General features: G+C 39.4%; 2 protein-coding genes across 6 annotated transcripts in view; one reads left to right on the top strand and one right to left on the bottom strand.

Moving 5' to 3' along the window:
* Positions 1-13980, bottom strand: part of STAG1 (STAG1 cohesin complex component) — a 389253-nt gene extending 375273 nt beyond the window's left edge. For 2 of the 3 annotated variants that reach the window (XM_024565652.4, XM_024565653.4), the window contains exon 1: positions 13765-13979. The gene's annotated coding sequence lies outside the window, so the exon portion shown is untranslated. Of the gene's footprint in view, positions 1-13764 lie in introns of all 3 variants that reach the window. The other variant, XM_053929346.2, reaches the window with a different exon arrangement.
* NCK1 (NCK adaptor protein 1) overlaps positions 1-14153 on the top strand; it is a 553292-nt gene that overhangs the window by 467269 nt on the left and 71870 nt on the right. The gene's annotated exons all lie outside the window — the stretch shown is intronic.

Below are 14153 nucleotides of genomic sequence, written 5' to 3'. Positions count from 1 at the left end.
TGTCCCCTGGACACTGCAAAAACCCTAACCCTCCCCTCTTCCATTCCACTCCCATCACAATCCAATATTCACACAACAGATAGGGCAGAAGTTCCCAACCTTGGCACTACTGACATTTTGGACTAATAATTCTGTTACAGGAGTCTGTCCTGTGCATTGTAGTATGTTTAGCAGCATACCTGACCTCTACCCCCAATACCAATAGCATACACCATCACCCACACCTGTGACAACCTAAAATGTCTGCAGACATTGCCATATGTTCCCTGGAAAGCAAAATCACCTGCAGTTGAGAACCAAAGAGCTAGAACAATGTTTTTTAAATGTTTCTCATTTTACTTATAATAAAATCTGCACTCCTAAAGAGTTTTTGCTGACCCTAACATAATCTACATAATCCAGACTCCGGCCTACCTCTCTAACCTCATGTGATGCCACTACATTCTTCTTGCATCTTGCTCCCTCCAGTCACTATGACCATCTCTCAGTTCCTAAAATATCACAGCCATTTCTGCTAAAGAGATTGTTGCCTTTGCTCTTCCTTGTGCCCGGACCATTCTTGCCCAGGTTTTATGCCTGGCTCAGCTTAAATTTCACATCTTCAAAGATGTCTTTCCTGACTTTCCCTATTTAATATATGTATCCCATTATTACCCATCACAGCATCTCACACTTATTCTCCTTTAAGCATTTTACCACAGTATATGGTTATTTTATGTGTTTACCTAATTACTGATTGTCTCTCATAGGAGGATAAATACCTTGTCTGCCTTATTTCCAGCATCGAACTGAGATAAAATGAACAAATTTGTAACTGGCAAACCTTAAGTACTAGATCAGTTGGCATCGATGATAATAATCTCAGAACTATCCCCCCCTCATTCCCCAACTATTTTTATGATCATTTCCCCTTGAAGTAGAGAAGACAGAGGTGGGAACAGAAAGAACCTAACAAAGCCCCTAACAAGAGAATCAGCCTGTCCTTTGAAGCCAAGCATTGACTTCTCTCTAGCTATGAAAAGTCCTAGATGGCATCTTCTTACAATATAAGGCTGTTTTGTCTATAATGAAAATCTGTTTAGTATAGCTACTTTCATTAATTATCTTGGCTAGATTTTCCGGATAACTTGTTGCAGCTTCTGTATCAGCACTTTTACGTTATGGAACAGCTTCTTTCCTTAAACCTCAAGAACCAACTTGCTAACTTCAAACTTTCTTCTCATCTCACAGCCTTCGTGGAATTGAAAAGAGTTAGGGCCTTAATCTAAATTAGGCTAAAAGGAATATTGTGACTGGTTTGATCTTCCAGACCACTAACACTTTCTCCAATCAGCAATAAGGCCATTTGGCTTTCTTACCATTCATGTGTTCACTGGAGTAGCATTTTTCATTTCCTTCAAGAACTTTTCCTTTGCATTCACAACCTGGCTAACTGATGAGGGCAAGAGGCCTACCTTTTGGTATATTTCAGCTTTCAACATGCCTTCCTCACTAAGTTTAATTATTTCCAGTTCTTTATTAAAGTGAGAGGTGCACGACTTTCTTTCACTTCCAACACTTAAAAGGCCACTGTAAGGTTATGAATCGCCCTAATTTCAATATTGTATGTCTAAGGAAATAGGAAGGCCCAAGGAGAGGGAGGGAGATGGGGGAGCAGCTGGTCAGCGGAGCAGTCAGAACACACATAACGTTTATGGATTGCTGTCTCATATGGGCATGGTACATGGTGCCCCAAAATAATTACAATAACATGGAAGATCACTAATCACAGATCACCGTAACAAAGATTATATAATGAAGAAGTTTGAAATATTGTGAGACTAACCGAAATGTGATAGACATGAATTGTGCAAATGCTGTTGGAAAAATGATGCCAACAGACTGTTCAATGCCGAGTTGCCACGACCCTTCAATTTGTGAAAAGCGCAATACTGCAAAGTACAATAAAACGAAGTGCAATAAAAAAAGGTATGCCTCTGTTAATATTCAATTTCTGAACCCATCTTTAAATTAAACTTGAAGGTAAAGATCTAAATTACTGTTTAATATCAGTGTTGGTTACCAAAAATACCTACTACATCTCTAATACAAATTTGCTTACAGAAAATACAACAATAAACTGAGTCCAGTTATTTTTTGATGACACTCAAAAAATAACAAAGGACAAAGTATTTATAAACTAAAAAGTCTGCATAACTTTTAGTTAATAATTAGAACAAAATGATTTGTCTTATATTCCTTTTAATCTACTCCTGCTGATAGCATTGTGTGTATGCATTTGAGGGTTTGAAGAAGGTGATAAAGGAGTACATTACAAAGGGAACATAAGGGAAGCCAGGGTCTGAATCTCAGTTCTGCTAATTACTATGTGACCTTTGTAAATCACTTACCTTCTCTGTGCCTGACTCTCCTCATTTGTAAACTGAAACTTAATAACAGTACCCACATCTCATAACAATGGTACCCATCATATAGGGTTATTGTAATTATCTCAGTTAACATATGTAAAATGCTTAAAACAGTATGTGGTATGTGGAAGTACTATCAGCTATTATATTGTTTCTTTGCATCACTATGGTTAATCACTACCATACCAGACAGCACACATACAAAATATTTCCATCTTTGCAGAAAGTTCCATTGAACAGTAAAAATGCCTGGTGAGATAATGTATATCATCATCTCTAATTCTTTTTGGAAATGCTTGGGGAAAAAAAACCCACTCTAAATCCAAAGTACTTTTTGATCTACAATTTGATGTGTAACAAAAAACTTGGAATTCAGTCCTATTTAACAAGTCAAATGAAAGGGGGCTGGGGAATGAAAAAAAACTGTGTATATTCTGAGAAATAATCAAACAAATGGATTTTTTAATTCCCTTTCTACCCTACACTACTAACCTCTCTTCCTCAGCACATGATACCATGATTAGAAAATGAATTACATTCAAACACAATTATCAACGTATTAACAAAGCAAACTTATGATAGTTATATATATATATACACACACATATATATACTTCGCAGTATATTAACACAGTAAATAAGGTCTACAACATCTGTAATATGAAAGGATTTCTGATTTCTATTGGTAACAAAGTCAAAGGTATTTCTTACACAACTGTGATTCATTGCCTATATTCAAAAATCAAACCAAATGCTAAATCTCACTTAGCAGTTAGTGAAATAAACATATGATTGCTTTTCCATCTAAATTCATGAACCCTAGGTTTAAAAAAAAAGATTGCTTAAAAGACTACACTGTAGTCACAAAAATCTATACTCAAACCCACCACTTCCTAGGTAGGAACTTACTCTCTCATTTGTGAAATGGGAATAATACCTACATAAAATTACTGTTATTTAATTATTACCATGATATTTGACATAATATTTGAAGTATTCTCAATAAATGTGTACACAATCATTAGTAACCAAGTTTGCAATTATATAGTTCAATGACCTTCACTGTGCATCAGAAACTCAGAGATTTGATACCAGTTTTCCGGAATAGATCCCAATCATTGTATATTTTTAAAGCTCCCAGATGATTCTAATGTGCAGCCACTGACCTAAGGACAAAGTTCAAAACCTAGTTTGGCACACTAGACACTCTGGTCACTGCTTACAGCTCTGTATTTTAATCACTCCTCCAAAGGTAGGTACTCTATGCTCTGAACACACACTCAGTTAATGCTTCCTCAAGAAGTGGGCTATAGTAGTGGTTCTCCAACTTCAGCCTGCATCAGAATCACCTGAAGAACCTCCTGAAACACAAATTGCTAATCTTAGGTACAAATACTTGAATTCTAACAAATTCCCAGGTAATGCTGACAATGCTGGTGCAAAGACCACAGCTTGAGGAACCAATGGGCACCATTAGATCACAAACCTGTCCCTTTGCAATTACCTGAAATGCCATTCCCATCTCCATTACCACACTCTTGCCTAGCTTATACTTTTCTTTCAAAATTACGTAAGAATTCAATTTCAGGAAGCATTTACTCACTTCAACAAACCACCAAGACATTTGTTACCTAGCATAAAACTTGGATACAAAAAAACACACTATAAAATGTTCTTAATGTACACTAACGCGCAGGGTAGTTATCTGCTAGCATACACAAATTCTTTTTATTCTTTTTAAGAATTAGGGGAAAAGGCCTCCTTTGGGCAGGTTAATTAGAAACGGGTAAAAAAGCAAATGAACAGTTTGTCAAGCAGACTAAAATCTGGATTTCAGCCTCCACCAACTCCCTTGGTCAAGCACCTTTATGCCGAGCACCAATTTCACAATCAGTCATGGCAGCCCTTTCACAGCATACCACCAAAACAGAAAGGAAGAGCGCTCAGACCAAACCTGGATTTGAGAAAGCGTCCATCAGAAAAGGATTTTTAAAGAAAATATCACCTAAGTTTTGTATCGTAAATTGCTTTCTCTGTGCATCAGAAAGACAAAACTGTGCTTTAATGTCTTTGTACCTAGTTTATGGCTCATTGTAAATGTTCAATAAATGTTTGAGTAACTCACATTGAATAAAACTATATGAAAGCATTTGCTAATCTATCTCTCATCAAATACAGAAGTAAACACATACACAAAGCTGACACCAAAAACTATCAGGGGGTGTCCAAATTGTGGCCCATGGGCCACATGCAGCCCAGGATGGCTAGGAATGCAGCCCAACACAAAATCGTAAATTCACTTAAAACACTGTGAGATTTTTTTGTGATTAAATGTCGCAATGTATTTAACGTGTGGCCCAAGACAACTCTTCTTCTTCCAGTGTGGCACAGAGATGCCAAAAGGTTGGACACCCCTGCATACTATCTAATTATTAATGTAATCGGTCTGTACACTTATCAGCTAGGGGAAAGCATGAATTATTTTAATAACCAGTTGAGAGACAAGGAGGCCAAAGAAGCCTGCTGATAACACAATTAGGTTTTTCCAAACTAAAGCCTTTCAAATCAAACATTCTACATTATGTATTCAGAGCTGATTTCCTAATTATTTCAACAGGTACTAAAAAATTTAAAAGAATCTTTGAAACAAGGTCCAAGGCACTAATTTTACCATGAAGAAACAAAGGCCCGAAAAAGTAGTAACTCAAAGACAAAGAGGTAGTACTAGAGCTGTAATTAAAACTCAAGTCTCTGGCCCTAGTTTTCTCTCTCCTACATCATGCTGCCTTCACATTTCTAAAAAGATTTTAAATCATAACTGAAAAAACATTCTTAGGTTAACCAGGGTTTTGTTCTTTGTATCCCATTTTTATGAGGAAAAAAAAAGCAATCATCTACCATCTTATTTTGTCTAGTAACTAACTCAAAGAGGTAACGTTCAAGATATGTTTTGCTCTTGGTAAATAAAGATTCATTCCTGGTCTCTTTGCAAAATTATATATGCAAAAAAAATCAAATAATCATCAAGTCAATTATAAATAATAAAAAAATCAAGCAATAATCCTGATACAACCATCAAACTTTCTCAATTACAAAGAAAGCATTACACTGCCTTTCTAGAATTTGATACTTTCTGAGGAAAGAAAAAGGGCCTGATATTTGAAATATATTTAATAATAAGCAGAAAAAACACTGGTCATAACCCTCATCTCTCAACTAACAAGAGTACAACATTCTCTGACCATTCTCATTAATAAAGTTTTTATCTGCTAGTTCTATGTGCAGATAAAAACCAATTACCGATACCATAATTAAAATTCTTGACTTCTGGAAAGTAACCTCATCATTTATTTAGATTGTAATTTTATTTACCTTTTAAATATAAAATTAATGCCCTTTGGATTTATGTAACATGTAATACAGTCTAATACTTAAAAGCTACCTTTTTAACCTCTACAGTAATCCATAACAGAGGCACGCTTTTATTATCCCCGTATTACAGATGAGAAAACAGGTTTAGAGAGGTTAAAAAATTTGCCCACGTCTACATACCTGGGAGGGGGTAAGTTAGAATTTTAAACAGGCAGTATGATTCAAATGTCAGGAACTCTCTTGCACAATGGATAATGGCATTCTTAGCCACTTACCATGTGACAGTGCTTCTTTCATCTGTGAGCATAAACTTTTAAATTATTCCTAGCCATACAAGGTACACACTAGAAGGCACTTTCTTCCCAAGTTAATGTTGGATTTAACAATAAAGTAGAACACAGCTTAAGATGTTCTTTAGCTTTCATATTGTTCACTGTCACAAAAATTTCTGCACATTTGTTACTTCATACTATCTCTCCTAGAGAACAGAAGAAGCCTACCTCTCAGTGCTCTAAATGAGATAGGAAAAACAATAACCTGATATAAAAACAATAACCTGATATAATCAGGCATCACTCTGAAAGAAAAGAGGAGGCATGCTTACTACCCATTATAAAGATTCAAGTTTCCCCAAGCTTGGGATTCCTCTCCTAAAACACAGCCCACTCAGTTAATGTGTAGGTGTCACATCTTCACACAACCTGTGCAAAGTGGGGCTCATAGATCTCACACAAATGCTGATACTGTGGCGACTGTACTGTAATAATACATTGTTCTTCCTCTCTGACCATAGAGTACTAACATCCAATAAAACTGTGACAGGATAACTTGTGTGAATCCTTAGATGACACCTACTAAGAATGGCTCCAGATGACTAACTGGACTCAAATTTTTTAAAAAGACAGAGCCTAGCAGCCATTTCTACAGTAGGCCTCTCATGCAAACTGCACTTCAGGGAGAAGCCCTACACTGAGCTGCCTGCCTTCATTGTGTGTCTGCCATCTGATCCAGCCCTTATAAGAGTTCCCAGAATACTATTTCAAGGAACAGGACTAAGGCTTACCCCAGCCAATCAGTGCTGTGCAGCTTTGACCAACCAGAGCCACTCTATTAGGACCAATCAGGACAGTGCCTTTCAGAGTCCTCATTTGCGTGAGGACAGGCCAATCAGAGATCAAGAGCAGGGACTTCTGTCTATATAAGCCAACTCCCCTCTGGCTCTGTGAGCACACTTTACTTCTCCATCAAAACCAAAAAGTGCATCTCCAGGCTAAGCTAAAATAATCAAGATGTTGCACTAGAATAGAACAAAGCAGTCCACTGCAGGCCAGAACAAACTGGCACAGATGGGAGAACACCAAAGCATAGCAGAACAGACCAGCACAGTGCAAAGCAAATCAGCAAGGAGCAGAGCACAGCTGTCCAGCTGGAGTGAAGCCTGGCCCCAGGGCTGCCTCACTACTGTGCTGTATCACAATTGAGCTGTTTTGCACTGAATAAAGTTTCCTTCCTCACCACACCACAAATTAGGGATTCCTGTTGGCCTTGAATTGGCTCCAAAGACCATCCATTGACCATCAGTTGACACTTGCTAGCCTGCAAGTGGGGTATAATCTCAGACCCTTCACAGAATTTGCTAGGCATTAGCACATAATCAACACTTATTATAATTAAAAGAGGTTCCAATTTAATATTGCCAAGAGGGAAAAAAAGCAGAACTCAACTATATGCAATCTTAAAAGAGTTGCATCTTAAATATAAAGAACAAGAGTTTTAAGGATGGAAAAAGATGTATTATGCAAACTGTATAATATATACAAGGCAGGGGGAGGGGAGATGGCAGGGCAGAGGGGAGGGGAGAAGAGCAGGGGTAGGGAGAGGAATGTCTGAACTCTATGACCTAGGTTCCACTTTAAGAAGCTAGAAAAAGAGCAAAGTATGTGTAAGAAAAAATTATAAATAACAAAAATAAATGAAATAAAGGACAAGGGAGAAAACTGACAATGTTATTATTTGAAAATGTCAAAATTGATAAACATGAATTAAACTGATAGAGAAAAAAAGAAAGAACATAAATACCACCAAAAATTAAAGAGGAAATATCACTATAGATCCTACAGACATTAGGAGGCTAACAAGGAAATAACTTACCAAAACTGATGTAAAATGAAACAAAATCTGAATAGCCCCTGTGTCTACTAAAAAAACTGAATGTTACCAAAAAACCTCACACAAAGAAAATTCCAAGTCCAAATGGTATCACTGGTGAATTCCAGCAAACATTCCAGAAAGAATTAATGTCAGTATTGCACAAACTCAATAAATAGATGGAACACCTCTCAACTTATGAAACCATCATAATCCTAATACTAAAGCCTGAAAGACATTATAACCAAAAAAAATACAATACAGTATCTCTCATGAAGAAATATCCCAAAATTCCTAACAAAAGATTAAATATAAAAAGGATAATGCACTGTCACCAAGTGAGGTTATCCTACATTATTTTAGGAATCAAGATTATTTTAACTTTTTAAAAAATATTATTTTAACCTTTTAAAACTATCATTTATTTATCTATTCTACCACTGATGGACACTTTGTTTCTAAATGTTGGCTACTGCAAACAAGGATATTATAAACATTTTTATTTACATCCTGACATATAAGTACAAGAATTTCTCTTATAGGAATGTAGGCAGGAGTATAACTGCTAGATTTAAGGTACCTATACTTCAATTTACTAGATAAAACAAATACATTTACAAAATGACTATCAATTTATATTCTCCACATTCTCACCAACACTAGATATCAGGATTTATGGTTTTACTTTGTACTCTTCTAATTACCAATGAGAGTATAATTTAGTGCTTTTCCAAATGTGGATCATGGTTATCTTTTAGGCAAGTTGCAACCAGCATTCTTCATTAAAAAAAAAAAAAAAGAATACCAGAGTGCACTGCATAAAATGTTGTTTCATGGAACTTATTCTCATTGTGTGTTTGTACTGAGTCATAATGTAAAATTTTTTTTTTAACTGGGCTTCTAGCAAGTTAAAAGCCATTAGTACAGTTTTTTAATTACAACAAAACTCCTTAGAGACATTTGGGCCACTAACTGGGGCATCATTTAGGCCTACAGCACAAAAGAATGTATTTTATAAAGAAGGTAGAACATGAGATGTCCTTCAAACACTAAGTGGCAAGAACAGAATTAGAAGAGGAGGAAAAAACCTGAGAAAAGCAATAAGGAAGGAATGTATTACATGGAGAAATACTCTGTAAAACCAACTGGACTAACTATGACCTACTTAAAGCTCACTTAATAAGAACCACATTTCTCAATTAGACAAGGCTTCTGTCAGTGGTGAAAGATAGGAAGCTGGGATCCTAGCCTCTTTAACTATCAAAATGACAGATAACTGATACCTCCTACTCTGTGTAGACACAACCCTAACTTCACCTCAAGAATCATCATCTCTTTCTGGGGCTTATGCAAGGGCAGTTTAGGTCTTTGACTAATTTTCCCTACAGAACATCAGAGTAGCAAGAATCACCTAAATTCCAAAGATTTACGAGTATATTTTTATTCCACTAACAAAGATTTACCAAGCCCCTACTGTATCACCTATTAAGAAATTAAGCTGTATCTCCCCAACAGTTTTAACTCCTGACTATATTCTTTAAAGCTTGATACCTTTTACTATTGGGTTGGCCAAAAAATCTGGGTTTTTTTCCATAAAATAAAAGACACATTCTTCATTTTCACTAATAACTTTATTGATTTGGATATTTTGAGTTTGTCGGCTATCTCCCGGGTGGTACAACATTGATTGTTCTCAATTAATGTCTCGATTTGATCGCTATCACCTTCAACTGGTCTACCCAACCATGAAGCATTGTCCAGTGAGAAATCTCCAGCATCCAACTTTGCAAACCACTTTTGACACCTTTGACCACAGTACCTCCTCCATACCCTGCACAAATCTTTTTTTGCATTTCAATTGCATTTTTGCCTTTCTTAAAATAATAAAGCGTAATATGCCAAACGATGTTGCATATTTTCTTCCATCTTCAATATTAAAATGGCTACACAAAAATCACCAATTTTGATGGGGGGTTTTTTAATGCACGCTGACATGACAGCTGTCACAGGACAATCTTAACAAAATTGTTTTGAATGAAGTTCAAGACAACTAAGCGCTACTAAAGCCATCTTATGGGAAAAAAAGCAAACACACTTTTTAGCCAACCAAATAAAACTGTCCTAAATGCCTCCCCTTGAAATATTTTGCTTCTTGAGGTTGTGGACAAAAGGGGGGCTCTATAATAAATCTAACTGAAAGTAACATCGCAAGGAGATCTGATTATAGATTCCTAACTGAGAAGGTCAGGGTGGTAATCATGGCTCAGATTTGTAACTTCCCTAGTAAAAGGACATCTTTGCCTTAAGCAAGAAGCCCTGTTGTTTTGGTGCATCTACGATTAACACACCACTGAAATGCCTCTTCTCCAGATCCTTGAGAAGCATAACCACCCTCAGGAGAGCACATAATCTTGGTAAGAAGTATCCCGTAATTCAACACTAGGCTTGGTCTTGCTTTCTCCAACTTTCATGTAATCTTCCTTATGTTCCCTCCAAAATTCCAAATGTATAAGAAAAATTGCAAGTCATTCTCTGGAGCATGAGATCTTGCTTCCCAGCATTGTTGTCAGTTTGGCTCAAATAAACTCCTAAAAATTCACTACAGGTTTGGACGTTTCTTATGTTGACAGACTGTTAAACCATCCCACATACCATGACCAAACTTCCGTTACCTTCTTTGTTCTACCAATATCTCTACTTTGCCATTTTCAAATAACTATTCATTTCCATAAGAATTTCCTCCTCACAAGTTGCTGTACCAATCACACCACAGCAACTGTCTGGTCCAATGACTATGTGATCTACCTGTCTCTAAATAAGACTAATGACTTACTCTTTAACTTCTCTGAGACTCAGTCTCTTCTCTAAAATGGGTAGAATAACAAGTATCAAGTAATAATAAGATTGCATAATATCTTCCACTGCCTGCCTTTTTTAATTTTTTAATTTTAATTTTAGTTCCTTTAAATGCAGTAAAACGCTTTATAGATGGAGACACTTAAACTGAGGTAGCAGGAAATATGGGAGAAGAAAAAGTGTGAAGAAAAGACAAAATAAGTATAAGTAAACTTATCAAGTGGAATTACAGTTCTGCCTATGTGATCTCCTCATATGTCCAGATTCTAAAGGCAAATGTGAAGATACTACTTTCCCCGTGGCAGGCAAAATACTAAGAACCTCAATGCCTCACATCCCTGTCTAATACCCTCCCCTTGAGTGTGGGAGAGATCTTGGGATATAACTTCGACTGTTAGATACAAAAACAGATTTCTGCATTTATATTTAAAATCCCTAATCAGTTGAGTTCACCAAAAATATTATCCTGGGTGGGCCTGACCTAATCAGATAAGCTTTGAAAAGAGGCTTTAAAGGGGTGGGGGGAGTCTCGAGGTGTGAGACAGAGGAAGTCAGAGATTGGTCCAGCTTGCCTAGATGAAAGCAAATAGCCACGTTGTAACTGCCTGTTTGGATATGTAGTAAGGACCTGAGAATGCTCCCTGACCAAGAACTGGCAAAAAAAATCTTCAGTCATACAGCCACAAGGAAATTAATTCTGCCAACAAGTAGTGAGCTTGGAAGAAGACCTTAAGCCTCAGATGAGAACTGCAGCCACAGTTGACATCTTGATTTCAGCCTGGTGAAATGCTGACCTGAGAGCCAGGTTTAAAAAAGTACCCAGATTTCTGACATACAGAAACTGTAAGATAATAAAGAGGTGTTGTTTAAGCTGCCAAATTTATGGTACTTTGCTACACATTAAAAGGAAACTAATACTCTCCCTCAACAAAGGACAAAGCAGCAAAGAAAATAAAGAGGGGGTGGGGGGACCTTTTATCTTTTCCCCCATAGTGTATTATACCTTCTCAAAGCACTAATTATACAGATCCACAATCAAGAAAAAAAGATTAAAACTGTATAAAATGTTGAAGTTTTAGCAATTAAGAGATTTTCACACACATCTTGTAAGCCAACTACTATATTACTACCTTCATTTTAGTGATGAGGAAAATAAAGCTCAAGAATGACATCCCAAAAATCAAACACCTAGGGAATGTTTAAAGTAACTTCAGTCCTGTGCTCCCCCCTACACTACAGGTCCCATAACGCATTAAAAAAAAAAACAGCCATTCAAATCAACAGTAATTATATTACTGTCTTCAAAGAAAGCAATCCTATTAACAATTTTCCATATTTCACATCTATCTAAATATCCTTTACCTTTGTCAAAACAACAAAACTAAAGAGGATAAAATTTCTATTCAAAAGTAGTTGGTTGTAAAAATAACCATTAGTGTACCACTTGAATAAATGTAAAATACACTCTGAAAATGCAGCAAAACACCTGTAGGTGTACTAGAACTTTAGATAGCAAACACTTTGTGTTATAAGTATACTCAAAAATCACAAGGACGTAAACAACCTTTCCGGATCTTTCAACATTTCATCCTTTGGACAAATTTTGGAGTCTGAATTCTTCATACATTATAAAAATGAGAAAGTGACACAGTATATCATAAAATAAACAAGTTTTTATTTTAACCGTTGTGTATATTTCCCTAAGTGCTTCAGCATCAGAATTTGCAATTTTTCTTAAAAACACACACAACTAAAAGGTGGAGTTATATTCAAATTTCACTTAAGTTACAAATCGACTTTCTTTATGCCAATTCAACTGCTTTAACAAACACTAACTTTATTTGCTAAGATGCAAAAATACAGTCCTTCGTGGTTACAACCACGAGAAGGAATAAACTGTAACGTCTTTACACCAAAGTTAACAGCAAATAATTCACTATAGTCACCTACAAACAGAAACACAAACGCAGCACTGTTGAGTCCATAAGCTTCCAAAACCATCCCATGACTTATACTGCCGGGGCACGATTCTCTGCAATGTGAAGAGAACCGACAACATTTCACACGTGGAGAGAAGGGGTGAGGTGACAATATTAAAACCTGAGAATTTCTCAGGCCCTACGGAATACAAGCAGCGCCCAGTTCAGACCCCCCAGTCAAGGCCCAGCTCCAACTCCAAGCCCTCCAGTTTCCCAGCTCTTCACCCTGCCCCCTCCCCGAGAAAAGAGGTAAAACAACTTTTATTGGTCTCATCTCCTCGGGGGTTGGCAAATAGCAGGGCAGTACTCCGGCCTGGACAGGTTTCACAAGAAGGCCTCCGTCGGGGGCGGGGAAAGCAGATAGCGGGAAGCCTGGCTTCGACGCCCCCTTTCCCCCGGTCGCCAGCTCCCAGCCCCACCCCACCAAGAAAAACCCTGGGCTGGCCGACCAGCCGAGCGACCCCCAGGCCCCTCCACTGAGGCGAGCTCGTTGTCTGTCATGTGACGACGCTGCCACTAAAACACCGCAGAAACGCAGGGCGGCGGAGGGCGTTCGCACCAGCCCTCCTCCGCCCGGCCTTGCTGGGCGCGGGCGAGTCCCGAAGTCCGGACGTGGGGGAGGGCGGAGGGCGGGCTTGGCGGCCGGCCCGAGCGCGCCACAAAGGCTTCCGCGCCCGTCGCCGTAGTGCTCGAGCGGGCGGGGACACAATTTTCGGGGCCCGCGGGATGGGTGACGAGCGACGAGGGCTCCGAGGCGCCCGCCGCGCCCACAGCCGCCGCCCCCGCGCGCCCGGACGGTCAGTGACCGCCGCACCGCGCACAGGCCCGCGCGGCCTCCCTCCCCCGCGCGGAGCCCGCGCCGGGCCCGCCCGCTCCCAGCTCGCGCTCCCTCGCTCTCTCCCGGCCTCCATTTTGGATCGGCGTCTCCAGCCCCCGCGCTGCTGCCGCCGCATTCCCCCTCTTTCCCGCCCCCCGCCGCTATCGCCGCCGCCCGTACTCACCTCAGCTGCCCATCCGGGCGCCGCCGGCCGTCGACCTAGTTTCCCCCCAAAAGTCTCCGGTGTGTTATTCCCGATGTGGGGGGGTTGTTACGGGGTGGTCGCCGGGGGTTCGGGAGCGGGGGCCGCGCCTTCAACGGAGCTGCAATCCTAACCCGCCATCTGGTGGCATTTTCCACACGCCAATGGCGCCGCTGCAGACTTGGGTCCAGACCGCCCTCTGCTGGCCGCGGTGCATACTGCCTCGCTGACGGGACGGGCCTGCCCGGAAAGGGGAGGGAGCTGAGGCGCGAGCTGGGGGTCCTAGACGGGGACGCGCGCATACGCGTTCTAGTGAGGGTTGCGCGCACGCGCACCAGCGGGGCGGGAAACGTGGCCTCTGCGTGGCGACC

The sequence above is a fragment of the Desmodus rotundus genome, chromosome 8 (assembly GCF_022682495.2).
Source record: "Desmodus rotundus isolate HL8 chromosome 8, HLdesRot8A.1, whole genome shotgun sequence".
Taxonomy (NCBI): Eukaryota; Metazoa; Chordata; class Mammalia; order Chiroptera; family Phyllostomidae; genus Desmodus; species Desmodus rotundus.
Note: the sequence above shows the minus strand (reverse complement) of the source record. Positions and strands in the feature narration are given on the sequence as shown.